A 21755-nucleotide genomic window follows, 5' to 3' on the forward strand; every position below is an offset into this window, starting at 1 on the left:
GTCTGCACACAGCCGGAGCGGCGATACCGTGAGAGGAGATGGGAGCGGGCATGGCACCGGGAGTCTGCAGACAGGTGAGTATAACTTTTTTTTTTTTTTCTACTGTTAACTTTTGTTTTCGCAGCTGCTTCCACCTCCTGCCTGTACATGGCGCCGCACGGCAGCATACATGCACAGGACGGGAGGTGGAAGTGGCGGTAACGGTACCGGGAGGATTCACGCTTCTGTATATACTGACAGAAGGAATCCTCTTCCTGTACACGTCACTTTACTACCCACCTCCTGCGTTTATAGCTGCGTTTTTGGTCTTAGAAACGCACCAAAACGCAGCTATTTGCGTTTCTCATTGCGTCTTTCAACATCCCATTGAACTCAATGGATGAAAAGCGCAGTGAAAAACGCGGGAATAATTGACATGCTGCGTTTTTGTGGCACCACAAAAACGCAGCTGAAAAAAACAGATGTGTGCGGACAGCAAAAATTAAAACTCATAGAATTTGCTGGGGAAGCAAAGTCCTGCAGTTTTGAGGCCAAAAACGCACCCGAAAAACGCGTAAAAACGCCGCGAAAAACGCACTGTGCGCACATAGCCTTACCCAGCAGAAGGCCATCTCCTGTGATATGGAGATTAGATGAGCTGTGAACAATGGACACAGGATGACCCCATGCCGTGACCCTGTAACAGGAGTTTGTATCTCATTATAAGGCTATGGAAGCCACCAGACAGAACGACTCCGGTAAAATATGGTTAATATCTCGTGAGCCATATTTCCAATAAATATGGCAACCATAAAAATGGTGTTTCCGCATGCGGACGATGCTGGCACACCTTTTTTATGGGAGTGGGACCTTGGGAAATACCCCAGGCGTGATATCGGCCAGTGGGGAACTAGCAGACAAGCCATGAGTCCTCTCGTTCTGCAGCTAAATTCATAACTGTCACGATGAGAGCATTGGCGCCCGCCTACGACGTTCCCAGGCAAAGTTATGGCCAATATCCCCTTTTTGTATATTATCCTGACTCCAGCCAGGGGTGGAGCAGTGCTCCCTCTGAGGTCACTAAGGTAGGAGGGGACAGGGTTTTTGACCAGATTGATAACCACAGTTCGGACATTTTAGCTTGTTCTTTGCTCGGGGGCCCGGTCGGGAAAGACCTGTGAGGGAGATCCTGGAAACCTGGTCTACGGTGCCCCCCTGTGGCCAGACGCACAAGGTACCTGCTTGAACTGTATGCCTGTTTGTAAACCATGCTTTATCTGTAACTGTACTCTGACAAAACTGTATATTCTGTAGAACCCCTATTGTATATATTGTAGTTTCTAGTGTGCCTTAGGCTGATTAAATTATATAATTAATCTTGGGCTGTTCTGTTATCTCGATCTTGAATCCCATGTATGTGTGTTCAGCTTAATAGTTACTGTGAATCGGTGGGTGGCAGCGAGTTTGTGCCAAGGATCATTGTGGGGCAGCCAGTGAGCTTTGGAGAGGTTTTTATATATTCCGTCCGCGGAGGTTGGGGGAATATATACCCTACTCTCACCGGGAACCCTTCAATAATCGGCATAAGTAGAATAGCGGCCTCCTTGCTTATTGTCGGGCAATTCCATAATTGGCCTGACTATAAGAGGGGCGCTAGAGAGCGCGTCACGTGCTCTGTCTGTCGGTCGGGAGGTATAAAGGAGGGGTGTGACTTTCGCTTGTTACCCCCCGATCGTGACATTGGTGGTCAGCACGGGGGATTTCTGAGTGACCCCCCGGCTGTTCGTCACATGTCCGATTTTCATTTGAATTATAGACCAATACAAGTCTATGGGTCCATGAAAAAAAAACATCAGGCAATGGAATGGAAGGTAAGGTGAGCATATGTGTACCTTCCGTTCCATCGCCAGCCTCATGGTTTTAGTAGTTCACCGCTACAGGATGTGTATCGGTAAGCCTCGCGACGAGGGTGGACTTTCCCTTGTCAGCTGCTACTCAAAGGCAGCGCGCTGGCCAATCAGAGGCAAGCAGCTCCTGCCTTTGACATCAGCGCGCTAGGAGCGGATGGCCCGGCATCGGTCGTGATGGTTACCCGATACACATCCTGTACGGGCGAACTAGAAGTTCCAGGAAGCCGACAAGGGAATGGAAGGTAAGGTGAGCATAATATGTGTGTGTGCGTGTTTGTTTGTGTGTGTGTTTGTGCGTGCTTGTGTGTGTTTGTGTGGGCTGCAAGAGCGTGTCAGAGAGTGGTGGATGTACAGAACCGGAAGTGCGTGCGGTGAGTATTTTGCTCATATGGCAAAGCTTTCTCGTAAACCGAGTTACAAATTTACAGCAAGCTTTGCTCGTTCAGCTAAATACTCGCTAACTGGGTTACTCGTTAAGCGAGGTTCCACTGTATTTCCTATCTGTGTATTGTGTTTTCTTACATGACCATTGGCTTTATATGTTGGGGACTTGCTATTTCTTTGGGGACTACTCTGAGGCAAGATAGGTTTCCTCACTTCTATCTGTGAGGTGTAGTAAATTTCTCCGGCTGTGACGTGGTGTCTAGGTGTGTTTAGGAACGCTCCACGGCTATTTCTAGTGTGGTCTGACAGATAGGGGATTGTGGTCAGCTCAGGTTCCAACTACTCTTGTGTTTGTTCTGCTGATGGGATTTTTGTGATCATCCATGGTGACCAGATCATAACACATGAGATACCATCTGTGTGTCATAGGGTTTACATGGATCCATTACAATTATAAAGATAGGTATGGCTTCTCGAAGAAGGCAAGAAACCGGAGAATTCTCGCAGCACACAGTGCGAGTGACGTGAGGGTTCACAGAGCTGCAGTCACATAGACTGACAAAATAACTGCAGACTTGTACATTAAAATGGGACATTTTTATAGGGAACCTGTCAGCTGTAAAAGCACTATTTACCTGCAGATATAGGGTTAATCTGCAGGCTAATAGTGTTCTGAACCTGGCCGCTGCCTCCACATCGAACCCCACGGCCCGGAGGAAATTAACTTTAATCCTCCCAGCAGCATTCAGGTTTCAGTCACAGGGGAGGCACCGGCGCGGGTTCAGTCACCGCTCTGTGTATGAAGAGCAGTAACAGCCCCTCCGCACTGACTAGTTCTAATACGGAGCGTCTGTCAGTCAGTGGGGTTTAGGGTATGTGCGCACGTTGCTTTTTACCTGCTTTTTTGCTGCTTTTTCTTCTGCGCTCTTTAATGCCAAAATGGATGTGTTCTTCTATTCAAGCAAAGTCTATGGGAATTTGGGTTTCTTGTTCACACTATGTTGTTCAAAATGCTGCCTTTTTGTGGCAGAAATTTGGGCAAAAACTCAGCTTTGCAGTGCAAAACCCAAATGGCAAAAACAATTGACATGTTGCTTCTTTGAAAAGCTGAGTTTTTGACCAAAGTTCTGCCTCAAAAAGGCAGCATTTTGAACAACATAGTGTGAACAAGAAACCCAAATTCCCATAGACTTTGCTTGAATAGAAGAACACATCCATTTTGGCATTAAACAGCGCAGAAGAAAAAGCAACAAAAAAGCAGGTAAAAAGCAGGTAAAAAGCAACGTGCGCACATACCCTTAATGTGCAAGCACCGAGCGAGTTCAGAATGCTTTTATCCTGCAGATTAACCCCAAATCTGCAGGTTAATAGGGATTATACAGGAGGCAGACTCCCTTTAAAGGGCTAAAGTGGACACTTTAAACTCGCTTTTTCAGCTCAGCTGCTGCAGAGCCTCTTTCCTCACATGAGAAGGATCTGGAGCGCTGCACTGTAAACAAGGCACATATCACTGGTGTACACTAGCTGTAAAGGGCAGGGATGAATAACCCCAGTTTATGTAGGACACAAGACTCCCCATATGGCACACTCCAGGGTAACACAACAGCAGAGGTCTGCTCCAGCTACACTACAAGTTCCAGAATGTCCAGCCGCAGTACTCTGCACACAGCTGCAATACCGGCAGAGTCTGTGCCGGCACTGACCAGACCACGAGTGCGACCACGTGCGGCAACACAATCCAGCGCCACTCACAACTTCTTCACGTGACTAATCATATGGCCGTGACGTCACCACTGACTCCGCCCATTCAGAAGAGTTCGGCTTCTCTTACCACTTCCTGTTTGAGTAGAAGCTGAGTCAAAGTAGTGTGAGCCGGAGGCGGCCCCAGGAGTCCGGACAGTGCGGGCTTTGTGCTCAGTCACATGGCGTGTAATCCGCAGCGTGTAACGAGCGGCTCCGTCTGATGTGCCGAGGTGTCTGCGCTGCAGGGTCACAGCTGGGTGAGTACTGTGTGTGCGGGCTGCAGAGGGGAGGAATACTGTGTACAGGCTATGGGAGAGAGGGGAATACTGTGTACAGGCTGCGGAGGAGGAGAGGAATACTGTGTACAGGCTGCGGAGGAGAGGAATACTGTGTACAGGCTAAGGGAGAGAGGGGAATACTGTGTACAGACTATGGGAGAGAGGGGAATACTGTGTACAGACTATGGGAGAGAGGGGAATACTGTGTACAGACTATGGGAGAGAGGGGAATACTGTGTACAGACTATGGGAGAGAGGGGAATACTGTGTACAGACTATGGGAGAGGGGAATACTGTGTACAGACTATGGGAGAGGGGAATACTGTGTACAGACTATGGGAGAGAGGGGAATACTGTGTACAGACTATGGGAGAGAGGGGAATACTGTGTACAGACTATGGGAGAGAGGGGAATACTGTGTACAGACTATGGGAGAGAGGGGAATACTGTGTACAGACTATGGGAGAGAGGGGAATACTGTGTACAGACTATGGGAGAGAGGGGAATACTGTGTACAGACTATGGGAGAGAGGGGAATACTGTGTACAGGCTGCGGAGGAGAGGAATACTGTGTACAGACTATGGGAGAGAGGGGAATACTGTGTACAGGCTATGGGAGAGAGGGGAATACTGTGTACAGACTATGGGAGAGAGGGGAATACTGTGTACAGACTATGGGAGAGAGGGGAATACTGTGTACAGACTATGGGAGAGAGGGGAATACTGTGTACAGGCTGCGGAGGAGAGGAATACTGTGTACAGACTATGGGAGAGAGGGGAATACTGTGTACAGACTATGGGAGAGAGGGGAATACTGTGTACAGACTATGGGAGAGAGGGGAATACTGTGTACAGACTATGGGAGAGAGGGGAATACTGTGTACAGACTATGGGAGAGAGGGGAATACTGTGTACAGACTATGGGAGAGAGGGGAATACTGTGTACAGACTATGGGAGAGAGGGGAATACTGTGTACAGACTATGGGAGAGAGGGGAATACTGTGTACAGACTATGGGAGAGAGGGGAATACTGTGTACAGACTATGGGAGAGAGGGGAATACTGTGTACAGACTATGGGAGAGAGGGGAATACTGTGTACAGACTATGGGAGAGAGGGGAATACTGTGTACAGGCTGCGGAGGAGAGGAATACTGTGTACAGACTATGGGAGAGAGGGGAATACTGTGTACAGGCTGCGGAGGAGAGGAATACTGTGTACGGGCTATGGGAGAGAGGGGAATACTGTGTACAGGCTGCGGAGGAGAGGAATACTGTGTACAGACTATGGGAGAGGGGAATACTGTGTACAGACTATGGGAGAGGGGAATACTGTGTACAGGCTGCGGAGGAGGAGAGGAATACTGTGTACAGACTGCGGAGGAGAGGAATACTGTGTACAGACTATGGGAGAGAGGGGAATACTGTGTACAGGCTGCGGAGGAGAGGAATACTGTGTACAGACTATGGGAGAGAGGGGAATACTGTGTACAGGCTGCGGAGGAGAGGAATACTGTGTACAGACTATGGGAGAGGGGAATACTGTGTACAGACTATGGGAGAGGGGAATACTGTGTACAGGCTGCGGAGGAGGAGAGGAATACTGTGTACAGACTGCGGAGGAGAGGAATACTGTGTACAGACTATGGGAGAGAGGGGAATACTGTGTACAGGCTGCGGAGGAGAGGAATACTGTGTACAGGCTGCGGAGGAGAGGAATACTGTGTACAGGCTGCGGAGGAGAGGAATACTGTGTACAGGCTGCAGAGGGGAGGAATACTGTGTACAGGCTGCGGAGGAGGAGAGGAATACTGTGTACAGACTGCGGAGGAGAGGAATACTGTGTACAGACTGCGGAGGAGAGGAATACTGTGTACAGGCTGCGGAGGAGAGGAATACTGTGTACAGGCTGCGGAGGAGAGGAATACTGTGTACAGGCTGCGGAGGAGAGGAATACTGTGTACAGGCTGCGGAGGAGGAGAGGAATACTGTGTACAGACTGCGGAGGAGGAGAGGAATACTGTGTACAGACTGCGGAGGAGGAGAGGAATACTGTGTACAGACTGCGGAGGAGGAGAGGAATACTGTGTACAGACTGCGGAGGAGGAGAGGAATACTGTGTACAGACTGCGGAGGAGGAGAGGAATACTGTGTACAGACTGCGGAGGAGGAGAGGAATACTGTGTACAGGCTGCGGAGGGAGGAATACTGTGTACAGACTATGGGAGAGAGGGGAATACTGTGTACAGGCTGCGGAGGGAGGAATACTGTGTACAGGCTGCGGAGGAGGAGAGGAATACTGTGTACAGGCTGCGGAGGAGGAGAGGAATACTGTGTACAGACTGCGGAGGAGGAGAGGAATACTGTGTACAGGCTGCGGAGGGAGGAATACTGTGTACAGACTATGGGAGAGAGGGGAATACTGTGTACAGGCTGCGGAGGGAGGAATACTGTGTACAGGCTGCGGAGGAGGAGAGGAATACTGTGTACAGGCTGCGGAGGGAGGAATACTGTGTACAGACTATGGGAGAGAGGGGAATACTGTGTACAGGCTGCGGAGGGGGGAATACTGTGTACAGGCTGCGGAGGGGGGAATACTGTGTACAGGCTGCGGAGGGAGGAATACTGTGTACAGGCTGCGGAGGGAGGAATACTGTGTACAGGCTGCGGAGGGAGGAATACTGTGTACAGGCTGCGGAGGGAGGAATACTGTGTACAGACTATGGGAGAGAGGGGAATACTGTGTACAGACTATGGGAGAGAGGGGAATACTGTGTACAGACTATGGGAGAGAGGGGAATACTGTGTACAGACTATGGGAGAGAGGGGAATACTGTGTACAGGCTGCGGAGGGAGGAATACTGTGTACAGGCTGCGGAGGGAGGAATACTGTGTACAGGCTGCGGAGGGAGGAATACTGTGTACAGACTATGGGAGAGAGGGGAATACTGTGTACAGGCTGCGGAGGGAGGAATACTGTGTACAGGCTGCGGAGGGAGGAATACTGTGTACAGACTATGGGAGAGAGGGGAATACTGTGTACAGGCTGCGGAGGAGGAGAGGAATACTGTGTACAGACTATGGGAGAGGGGAATACTGTGTACAGACTATGGGAGAGGGGGGAATACTGTGTACAGGCTGCGGAGGAGAGGAATACTGTGTACAGGCTGCGGAGGAGAAGAATACTGTGTACAGGCTGCGGAGGAGAGGAATACTGTGTACAGACTATGGGAGAGAGGGGAATACTGTGTACGGGCTGCGGAGGAGAGGAATACTGTGTACAGACTATGGGAGACGGGAATACTGTGTACGGGCTGCGGAGGAGAGGAATACTGTGTACAGACTATGGGAGACGGGAATACTGTGTACGGGCTGCGGAGGAGAGGAATACTGTGTACAGACTATGGGAGACGGGAATACTGTGTACAGGCTGCGGAGGAGGAGAGGAATACTGTGTACAGACTATGGGAGAGAGGGGAATACTGTGTACAGGCTGCGGAGGAGGAGAGGAATACTGTGTAGTGTACGGGCTGCGGAGGAGAGGAATACTGTGTACGGGCTGCGGAGGAGAGGAATACTGTGTACAGGCTGCGGAGGAGGAGAGGAATACTGTGTACAGGCTGCGGAGGAGAGGAATACTGTGTACGGGCTGCGGAGGAGGAGAGGAATACTGTGTACAGGCTACTGAGGAGGAGAGGAATATTGTGTACAGGCTGCGGAGGAGAGGAATACTGTGTACAGGCTGCGGAGGAGAGGAATACTGTGTACAGGCTGCGGAGGAGAGGAATACTGTGTACAGGCTGCGGAGGAGAGGAATACTGTGTACAGGCTGCGGAGGAGAGGAATACTGTGTACAGGCTGCGGAGGAGAGGAATACTGTGTACAGGCTGCGGAGGAGAGGAATACTGTGTACAGGCTGCGGAGGAGGAGAGGAATACTGTGTACAGGCTGCGGAGGAGGAGAGGAATACTGTGTACAGACTGCGGAGGAGGAGAGGAATACTGTGTACAGGCTGCGGAGGAGGAGAGGAATACTGTGTACAGACTGCGGAGGAGGAGAGGAATACTGTGTACAGACTGCGGAGGAGGAGAGGAATACTGTGTACAGACTGCGGAGGAGGAGAGGAATACTGTGTACAGACTGCGGAGGAGGAGAGGAATACTGTGTACAGACTGCGGAGGAGGAGAGGAATACTGTGTACAGACTGCGGAGGAGGAGAGGAATACTGTGTACAGACTGCGGAGGAGGAGAGGAATACTGTGTACAGGCTGCGGAGGGAGGAATACTGTGTACAGACTGCGGAGGAGGAGAGGAATACTGTGTACAGACTGCGGAGGAGGAGAGGAATACTGTGTACAGGCTGCGGAGGGAGGAATACTGTGTACAGACTATGGGAGAGAGGGGAATACTGTGTACAGGCTGCGGAGGGAGGAATACTGTGTACAGGCTGCGGAGGAGGAGAGGAATACTGTGTACAGGCTGCGGAGGGAGGAATACTGTGTACAGACTATGGGAGAGAGGGGAATACTGTGTACAGGCTGCGGAGGGAGGAATACTGTGTACAGGCTGCGGAGGGGGGAATACTGTGTACAGGCTGCGGAGGGAGGAATACTGTGTACAGGCTGCGGAGGGAGGAATACTGTGTACAGGCTGCGGAGGGAGGAATACTGTGTACAGGCTGCGGAGGGAGGAATACTGTGTACAGACTATGGGAGAGAGGGGAATACTGTGTACAGACTATGGGAGAGAGGGGAATACTGTGTACAGGCTGCGGAGGGAGGAATACTGTGTACAGGCTGCAGAGGGAGGAATACTGTGTACAGGCTGCGGAGGGAGGAATACTGTGTACAGACTATGGGAGAGAGGGGAATACTGTGTACAGGCTGCGGAGGGAGGAATACTGTGTACAGGCTGCGGAGGGAGGAATACTGTGTACAGACTATGGGAGAGAGGGGAATACTGTGTACAGGCTGCGGAGGAGGAGAGGAATACTGTGTACAGACTATGGGAGAGGGGAATACTGTGTACAGACTATGGGAGAGGGGAATACTGTGTACAGGCTGCGGAGGAGAGGAATACTGTGTACAGACTATGGGAGAGGGGGGAATACTGTGTACAGGCTGCGGAGGAGAGGAATACTGTGTACAGGCTGCGGAGGAGAGGAATACTGTGTACAGGCTGCGGAGGAGAGGAATACTGTGTACAGACTATGGGAGAGAGGGGAATACTGTGTACGGGCTGCGGAGGAGAGGAATACTGTGTACAGACTATGGGAGACGGGAATACTGTGTACGGGCTGCGGAGGAGAGGAATACTGTGTACAGACTATGGGAGACGGGAATACTGTGTACGGGCTGCGGAGGAGAGGAATACTGTGTACAGACTATGGGAGACGGGAATACTGTGTACAGGCTGCGGAGGAGGAGAGGAATACTGTGTACAGACTATGGGAGAGAGGGGAATACTGTGTACGGGCTGCGGAGGAGAGGAATACTGTGTACAGACTATGGGAGACGGGAATACTGTGTACGGGCTGCGGAGGAGAGGAATACTGTGTACAGACTATGGGAGACGGGAATACTGTGTACGGGCTGCGGAGGAGAGGAATACTGTGTACAGACTATGGGAGACGGGAATACTGTGTACAGGCTGCGGAGGAGGGAGAGGAATACTGTGTACAGACTATGGGAGACGGGAATACTGTGTACAGGCTGCGGAGGAGGAGAGGAATACTGTGTACAGGCTGCGGAGGAGGAGAGGAATACTGTGTACAGGCTGCGGAGGAGGAGAGGAATACTGTGTACAGGCTGCGGAGGAGGAGAGGAATACTGTGTACAGGCTGCGGAGGAGGAGAGGAATACTGTGTACAGGCTGCGGAGGAGGAGAGGAATACTGTGTACAGGCTGCGGAGGAGGAGAGGAATACTGTGTACAGGCTGCGGAGGAGGAGAGGAATACTGTGTACAGGCTGCGGAGGAGAGGAATACTGTGTACAGGCTGCGGAGGAGAGGAATACTGTGTACAGGCTGCGGAGGAGAGGGAATACTGTGTACAGGCTAGCGGAGGAGAGGGAATACTGTGTACAGGCTTGCGGAGGAGGAGAGGAATACTGTGTACAGACTATGGGAGAGAGGGGAATACTGTGTACAGACTATGGGAGAGAGGGGAATACTGTGTACAGACTATGGGAGAGAGGGGAATACTGTGTACAGACTATGGGAGAGAGGGGAATACTGTGTACAGACTATGGGAGAGAGGGGAATACTGTGTACAGACTATGGGAGAGAGGGGAATACTGTGTACAGACTATGGGAGAGAGGGGAATACTGTGTAAAGACTATGGGAGAGAGGGGAATACTGTGTACAGACTATGGGAGAGAGGGGAATACTGTGTACAGACTATGGGAGAGAGGGGAATACTGTGTACAGACTATGGGAGAGAGGGGAATACTGTGTACAGACTATGGGAGAGAGGGGAATACTGTGTACAGACTATGGGAGAGAGGGGAATACTGTGTACAGACTATGGGAGAGAGGGGAATACTGTGTACAGACTATGGGAGAGAGGGGAATACTGTGTACAGACTATGGGAGAGAGGGGAATACTGTGTACAGACTATGGGAGAGAGGGGAATACTGTGTACAGACTATGGGAGAGAGGGGAATACTGTGTACAGACTATGGGAGAGAGGGGAATACTGTGTACAGACTATGGGAGAGAGGGGAATACTGTGTACAGACTATGAGGGGAAGTACCTAGCTGTACCAGACTCATGGGAGAGAGGGGAATACTGTGTACAGACTATGGGAGAGAGGGGAATACTGTGTACAGACTATGGGAGAGAGGGGGAATACTGTGTACAGACTATGGGAGAGAGGGGAATACTGGTGTACAGACTATGGGAGAGAGGGGAATACTGTGTACAGACTATGGGAGAGAGGGGAATACTGTGTACAGACTATGGAGAGAGGGGAATACTGTGTACAGACTATGGGAGAGAGGGGAATACTGTGTACAGACTATGGGAGAGAGGGGAATACTGTGTACAGACTATGGGAGAGAGGGGAATACTGTGTACAGACTATGGGAGAGAGGGGAATACTGTGTACAGACTATGGGAGAGAGGGGGAATACGTGTACAGACTATGGGAGAGAGGGGAATACTGTGTACAGACTATGGGAGAGAGGGGAATACTGTGTACAGACTATGGAGAAGAGGGGAATACTGTGTACAGGACTATGGGAGAGAGGGGAATACTGTGTACAGACTATGGGAGAGAGGGGAGATACTGTGTACAGACTATGGGAGAGAGGGGGAATACTGTGTACAGACTATGGGAGAGAGGGGGAATACTGTGTACAGACTATGGGAGAGAGGGGGAATACTGTGTACAGACTATGGGAGAGAGGGGGATACTGTGTACAGACTATGGAGAGAGAGGGGGATACTGTGTACAGACTATGGAGAGAGGGGGATACTGTGTACAGACTATGGGAGAGAGGGGGATACTGTGTACAGACTATGGGAGAGAGGGGGATACTGTGTACAGACTATGGGAGAGAGGGGGATACTGTGTACAGACTTATGGAGAGAGGGGGATACTGTGTACAGACTATGGGAGAGAGGGGGATACTGTGTACAGACTATGGGAGAGAGGGGGATACTGTGTACAGGACTAGTGGGAGAGAGGGGGATACTGTGTACAGACTATGGGAGAGAGGGGGGATACTGTGTACAGACTATGGAGAGAGGGGGATACTGTGTACAGACTATGGGAGAGAGGGGATCTGTGTACGAGCTATGGGAGGAGGGGAATACTGTGTACAGGACTATTGGGAGAGAGGGGGGAATACTGTGTACAGACTATGGGAGAGAGGGGAATACTGTGTACAGACTATGGGAGAGAGGGGAATACTGTGTACAGACTATGGGAGAGAGGGGAATACTGTGTACAGACTATGGGAGAAGAGGGGAATACTGTGTACAGACTATGGGGAGAGAGGGGGAATACTGTGTACAGACTGAATGGTAGAGAGAGGGGAATACTGGTGTACAGACTATGGGAGAGAGGGGGAATACTGTGTACAGACTAGATGGGAGAGAGAGGGAATACTGTGTACAGAGGACTATGGGAGAGAGGGGAATACCTTGGTGACTGTGTACAGACTATGGGAGAGAGGGGAATACTGTGTACAGACTATGGGAGAGAGGGGAATACCGTGTACAGACTATGGGAGAGAGGGGAATACCGTGTACAGACTATGGGAGAGAGGGGAATACCGTGTACAGACTATGGGAGAGAGGGGAATACCGTGTACAGACTATGGGAGAGAGGGGAATACCGTGTACAGACTATGGGAGAGAGGGGAATACCGTGTACAGACTATGGAGAGAGGGGAATACCGTGTACAGACTATGGGAGAGAGGGGAATACCGTGTACAGACTATGGGAGAGAGGGGAATACCGTGTACAGACTATGGGAGAGAGGGGAATACCGTGTACAGACTATGGGAGAGAGGGGAATACCGTGTACAGACTATGGGAGAGAGGGGAATACCGTGTACAGACTATGGGAGAGAGGGGAATACCGTGTACAGACTATGGGAGAGAGGGGAATACCGTGTACAGACTATGGGAGAGAGGGGAATACCGTGTACAGACTATGGGAGAGAGGGAATACCGTGTACAGACTATGGGAGAGAGGGGAATACCGTGTACAGACTATGGGAGAGAGGGGAATACCGTGTACAGACTATGGGAGAGAGGGGGAATACCGTGTACAGACTATGGGAGAGAGGGGAATACCGTGTACAGACTATGGGAGAGAGGGGAATACCGTGTACAGACTATGGGAGAGAGGGGAATACCGTGTACAGACTATGGGAGAGAGGGGAATACCGTGTACAGACTATGGGAGAGAGGGGAATACCGTGTACAGACTATGGGAGAGAGGGGAATACCGTGTACAGACTATGGGAGAGAGGGGAATACCGTGTACAGACTATGGGAGAGAGGGGAATACCGTGTACAGACTATGGGAGAGAGGGGAATACCGTGTACAGACTATGGGAGAGAGGGGAATACCGTGTACAGACTATGGGAGAGAGGGGAATACCGTGTACAGACTATGGGAGAGAGGGAATACCGTGTACAGACTATGGGAGAGAGGGGAATACCGTGTACAGACTATGGGAGAGAGGGGAATACCGTGTACAGACTATGGGAGAGAGGGGAATACCGTGTACAGACTATGGGAGAGAGGGGAATACCGTGTACAGACTATGGGAGAGAGGGGAATACCGTGTACAGACTATGGGAGAGAGGGGAATACCGTGTACAGACTATGGGAGAGAGGGGAATACCGTGTACAGACTATGGGAGAGAGGGGAATACCGTGTACAGACTATGGGAGAGAGGGGAATACCGTGTACAGACTATGGGAGAGAGGGGAATACCGTGTACAGACTATGGGAGAGAGGGGAATACCGTGTACAGACTATGGGAGAGAGGGGAATACCGTGTACAGACTATGGGAGAGAGGGGAATACCGTGTACAGACTATGGGAGAGAGGGGAATACCGTGTACAGACTATGGGAGAGAGGGGAATACCGTGTACAGACCAGGGCTGTGGAGTCGGTAAGCCAAACCTTCGACTCCGACTCCGACTCCTCAAATTCTCTTGCACCGACTCCGACTCCGGCTCCGACTCCGACTCCTACATATATTGCTTATAGTTAGGTGAAAAATTTATTGTAGTACATGAATATGTGTATGTGAACATCAGACATTTAATAATTTTTATGATACAATAATCAAGATATTTGGATAGAACATAAAATATATTTATTGGAATACAACTTTAGAAACAAAAAACTGTAATAAATTGTAAATATGTAATACACTATGTAATATACAGTAGATTACATATATATCTTGTGTGTGTATATACACTGTGTGTATATATATATATATATATATATATATATATATATATATATATATATATATATATATATATATATATATGTATGTATATATATATATTACATATTTACAATTTATTAGTTTTTTGTGTTCTAAAGTTGTATTCCAATAAATATTTTATGTTCTATCCAAATATCTTGATTATTGTATCATAAAAAACAATTAAATGTCTGATGTTCACATTGTACTACAATAAATGTTTCACTTAAATATAAGCATTATACTAAATGTTATTATTTAGTAAAATATTCAGCACATTCTGCATTGCACTCCTGTCCCCAATTTATTATATATTTTAGGAGTCGGAGTCGGTGCATTTTATACCGACTCCGACTCCGACTCCACCAAAATGAGCTCCGACTCCGACTCCGACTCCACGACTCCGACTCCGACTCCACAGCCCTGGTACAGACTATGGGAGAGAGGGGAATACCGTGTACAGACTATGGGAGAGAGGGGAATACCGTGTACAGACTATGGGAGAGAGGGGAATACCGTGTACAGACTATGGGAGAGAGGGGAATACCGTGTACAGACTATGGGAGAGAGGGGAATACCGTGTACAGACTATGGGAGAGAGGGGAATACCGTGTACAGACTATGGGAGAGAGGGGAATACCGTGTACAGACTATGGGAGAGAGGGGAATACCGTGTACAGACTATGGGAGAGAGGGGAATACTGTGTACAGACTATGGGAGAGAGGGGAATACTGTGTACAGACTATGGGAGAGAGGGGAATACTGTGTACAGACTATGGGAGAGAGGGGAATACTGTGTACAGACTATGGGAGAGAGGGGAATACTGTGTACAGACTATGGGAGAGAGGAATACTGTGTACGGGCTGCGGAGGAGGAGAGGAATACTGTGTACGGCTGCGGAGGAGGAGAGGAATACTGTGTACAGACTATGGAGAGAGGGAATACTGTGTACGGGCTGTGGAGGAGGAGAGGAATACTGTGTACAGACTATGGGAGAGAGGGGAATACTGTGTACAGGCTGCGGAGGAGGAGAGGAATACTGTGTACGGGCTGCAGAGGAGAGGAATACTGTGTGCAGGCTGCTGCGGAGGAGGAGAGGAATACTGTGTACAGACTATGGGAGAGGGGAATACTGTGTACAGGCTGCGGAGGAGAGGAATACTGTGTACAGACTATGGGAGAGGAATACTGTGTACAGGCTGCGGAGGAGGAGAGGAATACTGTGTACAGACTATGGGAGAGGAATACTGTGTACAGGCTGCGGAGGAGAGGAATACTGTGTACAGACTATGGGAGAGAGGGGAATACTGTGTACAGACTATGGGAGAGAGGGGAATACTGTGTACAGACTATGGGAGAGAGGGGAATACTGTGTACAGACTATGGGAGAGAGGGGAATACTGTGTACAGACTATGGAGAGAGGGGAATACTGTGTACAGACTATGGGAGAGAGGGGAATACTGTGTACAGACTATGGGAGAGAGGGGAATACTGTGTACAGACTATGGGAGAGAGGGGAATACTGTGTACAGACTATGGGAGAGGGGAATACTGTGTACAGACTATGGGAGAGAGGGGAATACTGTGTACAGACTATGGGAGAGAGGGGAATACTGTGTACAGACTATGGGAGAGAGGGGAATACTGTGTACAGACTATGGGAGAGAGGGGAATACTGTGTACAGGCTGCGGAGGAGGAGAGGAATACTGTGTACGGGCTGCGGAGGAGAGGAATACTGTGTACAGACTATGGGAGAGAGGGGAATACTGTGTGCGGGCTGCAGAGGAGAGGAATACTGTGTACAGGCTGCAGAGGAGAGGAATACTGTGTACGGGCTGCAGAGGAGAGGAATACTGTGTGCGGGCTGCGGAGGAGGAGAGGAATACTGTGTACAGGCTGCGGAGGAGAGGAATACTGTGTACAGGCTGCGGAGGAGGAGAGGAATATTGTGTACAGGCTGCGGAGGAGAGGAATACTGTGTACAGGCTGCGGAGGAGAGGAATACTGTGTACAGGCTGCGGAGGAGAGGAATACTGTGTACAGGCTGCGGAGGAGGAGAGGAATACTGTGTACAGGCTGCGGAGGAGGAGAGGAATACTGTGTACAGGCTGCGGAGGAGGAGAGGAATACTGTGTACAGACTGCGGAGGAGGAGAGGAATACTGTGTACAGACTGCGGAGGAGGAGAGGAATACTGTGTACAGACTGCGGAGGAGGAGAGGAATACTGTGTACAGGCTGCGGAGGGAGGAATACTGTGTACAGACTGCGGAGGAGGAGAGGAATACTGTGTACAGACTGCGGAGGAGGAGAGGAATACTGTGTACAGGCTGCGGAGGGAGGAATACTGTGTACAGACTATGGGAGAGAGGGGAATACTGTGTACAGGCTGCGGAGGGAGGAATACTGTGTACAGGCTGCGGAGGAGGAGAGGAATACTGTGTACAGGCTGCGGAGAGAGGAATACTGTGTACAGACTATGGGAGAGAGGGGAATACTGTGTACAGGCTGCGGAGGGAGGAATACTGTGTACAGGCTGCGGAGGGGGGAATACTGTGTACAGGCTGCGGAGGGAGGAAAACTGTGTACAGGCTGCGGAGGGAGGAATACTGTGTACAGGCTGCGGAGGGAGGAATACTGTGTACAGACTATGGGAGAGAGGGGAATACTGTGTACAGACTATGGAAGAGAGGGGAATACTGTGTACAGGCTGCGGAGGGAGGAATACTGTGTACAGGCTGCGGAGGGAGGAATACTGTGTACAGGCTGCGGAGGGAGGAATACTGTGTACAGACTATGGGAGAGAGGGGAATACTGTGTACAGGCTGCGGAGGGAGGAATACTGTGTACAGGCTGCGGAGGGAGGAATACTGTGTACAGACTATGGGAGAGAGGGGAATACTGTGTACAGGCTGCGGAGGAGGAGAGGAATACTGTGTACAGACTATGGGAGAGGGGAATACTGTGTACAGACTATGGGAGAGGGGAATACTGTGTACAGGCTGCGGAGGAGAGGAATACTGTGTACAGACTATGGGAGAGGGGGGAATACTGTGTACAGGCTGCGGAGGAGAGGAATACTGTGTACAGGCTGCGGAGGAGAGGAATACTGTGTACAGGCTGCGGAGGAGAGGAATACTGTGTACAGACTATGGGAGAGAGGGGAATACTGTGTACGGGCTGCGGAGGAGAGGAATACTGTGTACAGACTATGGGAGACGGGAATACTGTGTACGGGCTGCGGAGGAGAGGAATACTGTGTACAGACTATGGGAGACGGGAATTCTGTGTACGGGCTGCGGAGGAGAGGAATACTGTGTACAGACTATGGGAGACGGGAATACTGTGTACAGGCTGCGGAGGAGGAGAGGAATACTGTGTACAGACTATGGGAGAGAGGGGAATACTGTGTACAGGCTGCGGAGGAGGAGAGGAATACTGTGTAGTGTACGGGCTGCGGAGGAGAGGAATACTGTGTACGGGCTGCGGAGGAGAGGAATACTGTGTACAGGCTGCGGAGGAGGAGAGGAATACTGTGTACAGGCTGCGGAGGAGAGGAATACTGTGTACGGGCTGCGGAGGAGGAGAGGAATACTGTGTACAGGCTACTGAGGAGGAGAGGAATATTGTGTACAGGCTGCGGAGGAGAGGAATACTGTGTACAGGCTGCGGAGGAGAGGAATACTGTGTACAGGCTGCGGAGGAGAGGAATACTGTGTACAGGCTGCGGAGGAGAGGAATACTGTGTACAGGCTGCGGAGGAGAGGAATACTGTGTACAGGCTGCGGAGGAGAGGAATACTGTGTACAGGCTGCGGAGGAGGAGAGGAATACTGTGTACAGGCTGCGGAGGAGGAGAGGAATACTGTGTACAGGCTGCGGAGGAGGAGAGGAATACTGTGTACAGGCTGCGGAGGAGGAGAGGAATACTGTGTACAGGCTGCGGAGGAGGAGAGGAATACTGTGTACAGGCTGCGGAGGAGGAGAGGAATACTGTGTACAGGCTGCGGAGGAGGAGAGGAATACTGTGTACAGGCTGCGGAGGAGGAGAGGAATACTGTGTACAGACTGCGGAGGAGGAGAGGAATACTGTGTACAGACTGCGGAGGAGGAGAGGAATACTGTGTACAGACTGCGGAGGAGGAGAGGAATACTGTGTACAGACTGCGGAGGAGGAGAGGAATACTGTGTACAGGACTGCGGAGGGAGGGGAATACTGTGTACAGACATGCGGAGGAGGAGAGGAATACTGTGTACAGACTGCGGAGGAGGAGAGGAATACTGTGTACAGACTTGCGGAGGAGAGGGAATACTGTGTACAGACTATGGGAGAGAGGGGAATACTGTGTACAGACTATGGGAGAGAGGGGAATACTGTGTACAGACTATGGGAGAGAGGGGAATACTGTGTAAAGACTATGGGAGAGAGGGGATACTGTGTACAGACTATGGGAGAGAGGGGAATACTGTGTACAGACTATGGGAGAGAGGGGAATACTGTGTACAGACTATGGGAGAGAGGGGAATACTGTGTACAGACTATGGGAGAGAGGGGAATACTGTGTACAGACGAGAGAGGGGAATACTGTGTACAGACTATGGGAGAGAGGGGAATACTGTGTACAGACTATGGGAGAGAGGGGAATACTGTGTACAGACTATGGGAGAGAGGGGAATACTGTGTACAGACTATGGGAGAGAGGGGAATACTGTGTACAGACTATGGGAGAGAGGGGAATACTGTGTACAGACTATGGGAGAGAGGGGAATACTGTGTACAGACTATGGAGAGAGGGGAATACTGTGTACAGACTATGGGAGAGAGGGGAATACTGTGTACAGACTATGGGAGAGAGGGGAATACTGTGTACAGGACTATGGGAGAGAGGGGAATACTGTGTACAGACTATGGGAGAGAGGGGAATACTGTGTACAGACTATGGGAGAGAGGGGAATACTGTGTACAGACTATGGGAGAGAGGGGAATACTGTGTACAGACTATGGGAGAGAGGGGAATACTGTGTACAGACTATGGGAGAGAGGGGAATACTGTGTACAGACTATGGGAGAGAGGGGAATACTGTGTACAGACTATGGGAGAGAGGGGAATACTGTGTACAGACTATGGGAGAGAGGGGAATACTGTGTACAGACTATGGAGAGAGGGAATACTGTGTACAGACTATGGGAGAGAGGGGAATACTGTGTACAGACTATGGGAGAGAGGGGAATACTGTGTACAGACTATGGGAGAGAGGGGAATACTGTGTACAGACTATGGGAGAGAGGGGAATACTGTGTACAGACTATGGGAGAGAGGGGGAATACTGTGTACAGACTATGGAGAGAGGGGAATACTGTGTACAGGACTATGGGAGAGAGGGGAATACTGTGTACAGACTAGGGAGAGAGGGAATACTGTGTACAGGGCTGCGGAGGAGGAGAGGAATACTGTGTACGGGCTGCGGAGAGAGAGGAATACTGTGTACGGGCTGCGGAGGAGGAGAGGAATACTGTGTACGGGCTGCGGAGGAGGAGAGGAATACTGTGTACGGGCTGCGGAGGAGGAGAGGAATACTGTGTACGGGCTGCGGAGGAGGAGAGGAATACTGTGTACGGGCTGCGGAGGAGGAGAGGAATACTGTGTACGGGCTGCGGAGGAGGAGAGGAATACTGTGTACGGGCTGCGGAGGAGGAGAGGAATACTGTGTACGGGCTGCGGAGGAGGAGAGGAATACTGTGTACGGGCTGCGGAGGAGGAGAGGAATACTGTGTACGGGCTGCGGAGGAGGAGAGGAATACTGTGTACGGGCTGCGGAGGAGGAGAGGAATACTGTGTACGGGCTGCGGAGGAGGAGAGGAATACTGTGTACGGGCTGCGGAGGAGGAGAGGAATACTGTGTACGGGCTGCGGAGGAGGAGAGGAATACTGTGTACGGGCTGCGGAGGAGGAGAGGAATACTGTGTACGGGCTGCGGAGGAGGAGAGGAATACTGTGTACGGGCTGCGGAGGAGGAGAGGAATACTGTGTACGGGCTGCGGAGGAGGAGAGGAATACTGTGTACGGGCTGCGGAGGAGGAGAGGAATACTGTGTACGGGCTGCGGAGGAGGAGAGGAATACTGTGTACGGGCTGCGGAGGAGGAGAGGAATACTGTGTACGGGGCTGCGGAGGAGGAGAGGAATACTGTGTACGGGCTGCGGAGGAGGAGAGGAATACTGTGTACGGGCTGCGGAGGAGGAGAGGAATACTGTGTACGGGCTGCGGAGGAGGAGAGGAATACTGTGTACGGGCTGCGGAGGAGGAGAGGAATACTGTGTACGGGCTGCGGAGGAGGAGAGGAATACTGTGTACGGGCTGCGGAGGAGGAGAGGAATACTGTGTACGGGCTGCGGAGGAGGAGAGGAATACTGTGTACGGGCTGCGGAGGAGGAGAGGAATACTGTGTACGGGCTGCGGAGGAGGAGAGGAATACTGTGTACGGGCTGCGGAGGAGGAGAGGAATACTGTGTACGGGCTGCGGAGGAGGAGAGGAATACTGTGTACGGGCTGCGGAGGAGGAGAGGAATACTGTGTACGGGCTGCGGAGGAGGAGAGGAATACTGTGTACGGGCTGCGGAGGAGGAGAGGAATACTGTGTACGGGCTGCGGAGGAGGAGAGGAATACTGTGTACGGGCTGCGGAGGAGGAGAGGAATACTGTGTACGGGCTGCGGAGGAGGAGAGGAATACTGTGTACGGGCTGCGGAGGAGGAGAGGAATACTGTGTACGGGCTGCGGAGGAGGAGAGGAATACTGTGTACGGGCTGCGGAGGAGGAGAGGAATACTGTGTACGGGCTGCGGAGGAGGAGAGGAATACTGTGTACGGGCTGCGGAGGAGGAGAGGAATACTGTGTACGGGCTGCGGAGGAGGAGAGGAATACTGTGTACGGGCTGCGGAGGAGGAGAGGAATACTGTGTACGGGCTGCGGAGGAGGAGAGGAATACTGTGTACGGGCTGCGGAGGAGGAGAGGAATACTGTGTACGGGCTGCGGAGGAGGAGAGGAATACTGTGTACGGGCTGCGGAGGAGGAGAGGAATACTGTGTACGGGCTGCGGAGGAGGAGAGGAATACTGTGTACGGGCTGCGGAGGAGGAGAGGAATACTGTGTACGGGCTGCGGAGGAGGAGAGGAATACTGTGTACGGGCTGCGGAGGAGGAGAGGAATACTGTGTACGGGCTGCGGAGGAGGAGAGGAATACTGTGTACGGGCTGCGGAGGAGGAGAGGAATACTGTGTACGGGCTGCGGAGGAGGAGAGGAATACTGTGTACGGGCTGCGGAGGAGGAGAGGAATACTGTGTACGGGCTGCGGAGGAGGAGAGGAATACTGTGTACGGGCTGCGGAGGAGGAGAGGAATACTGTACGGGCTGCGGAGGAGGAGAGGAATACTGTGTACGGGCTGCGGAGGAGGAGAGGAATACTGTGTACGGGCTGCGGAGGAGGAGAGGAA

The 21755-nt window shown here is 51.2% G+C and overlaps 1 protein-coding gene across 1 annotated transcript in view; it reads left to right on the forward strand.

Annotated features, from left to right (window-relative positions):
- The first annotated feature begins 4099 nt into the window (after window positions 1-4099).
- Window positions 4100-21755, forward strand: part of SPHK2 (sphingosine kinase 2) — a 79359-nt gene continuing 61703 nt past the window's right edge. Inside the window, exon 1 of the mRNA XM_075328641.1 lies at window positions 4100-4273. The gene's annotated coding sequence lies outside the window, so the exon portion shown is untranslated. The remainder of the gene's footprint in view (window positions 4274-21755) is intronic.

This window comes from Anomaloglossus baeobatrachus, chromosome 11 (genome assembly GCF_048569485.1).
Source record: "Anomaloglossus baeobatrachus isolate aAnoBae1 chromosome 11, aAnoBae1.hap1, whole genome shotgun sequence".
Classification (NCBI taxonomy): domain Eukaryota; kingdom Metazoa; phylum Chordata; class Amphibia; order Anura; family Aromobatidae; genus Anomaloglossus; species Anomaloglossus baeobatrachus.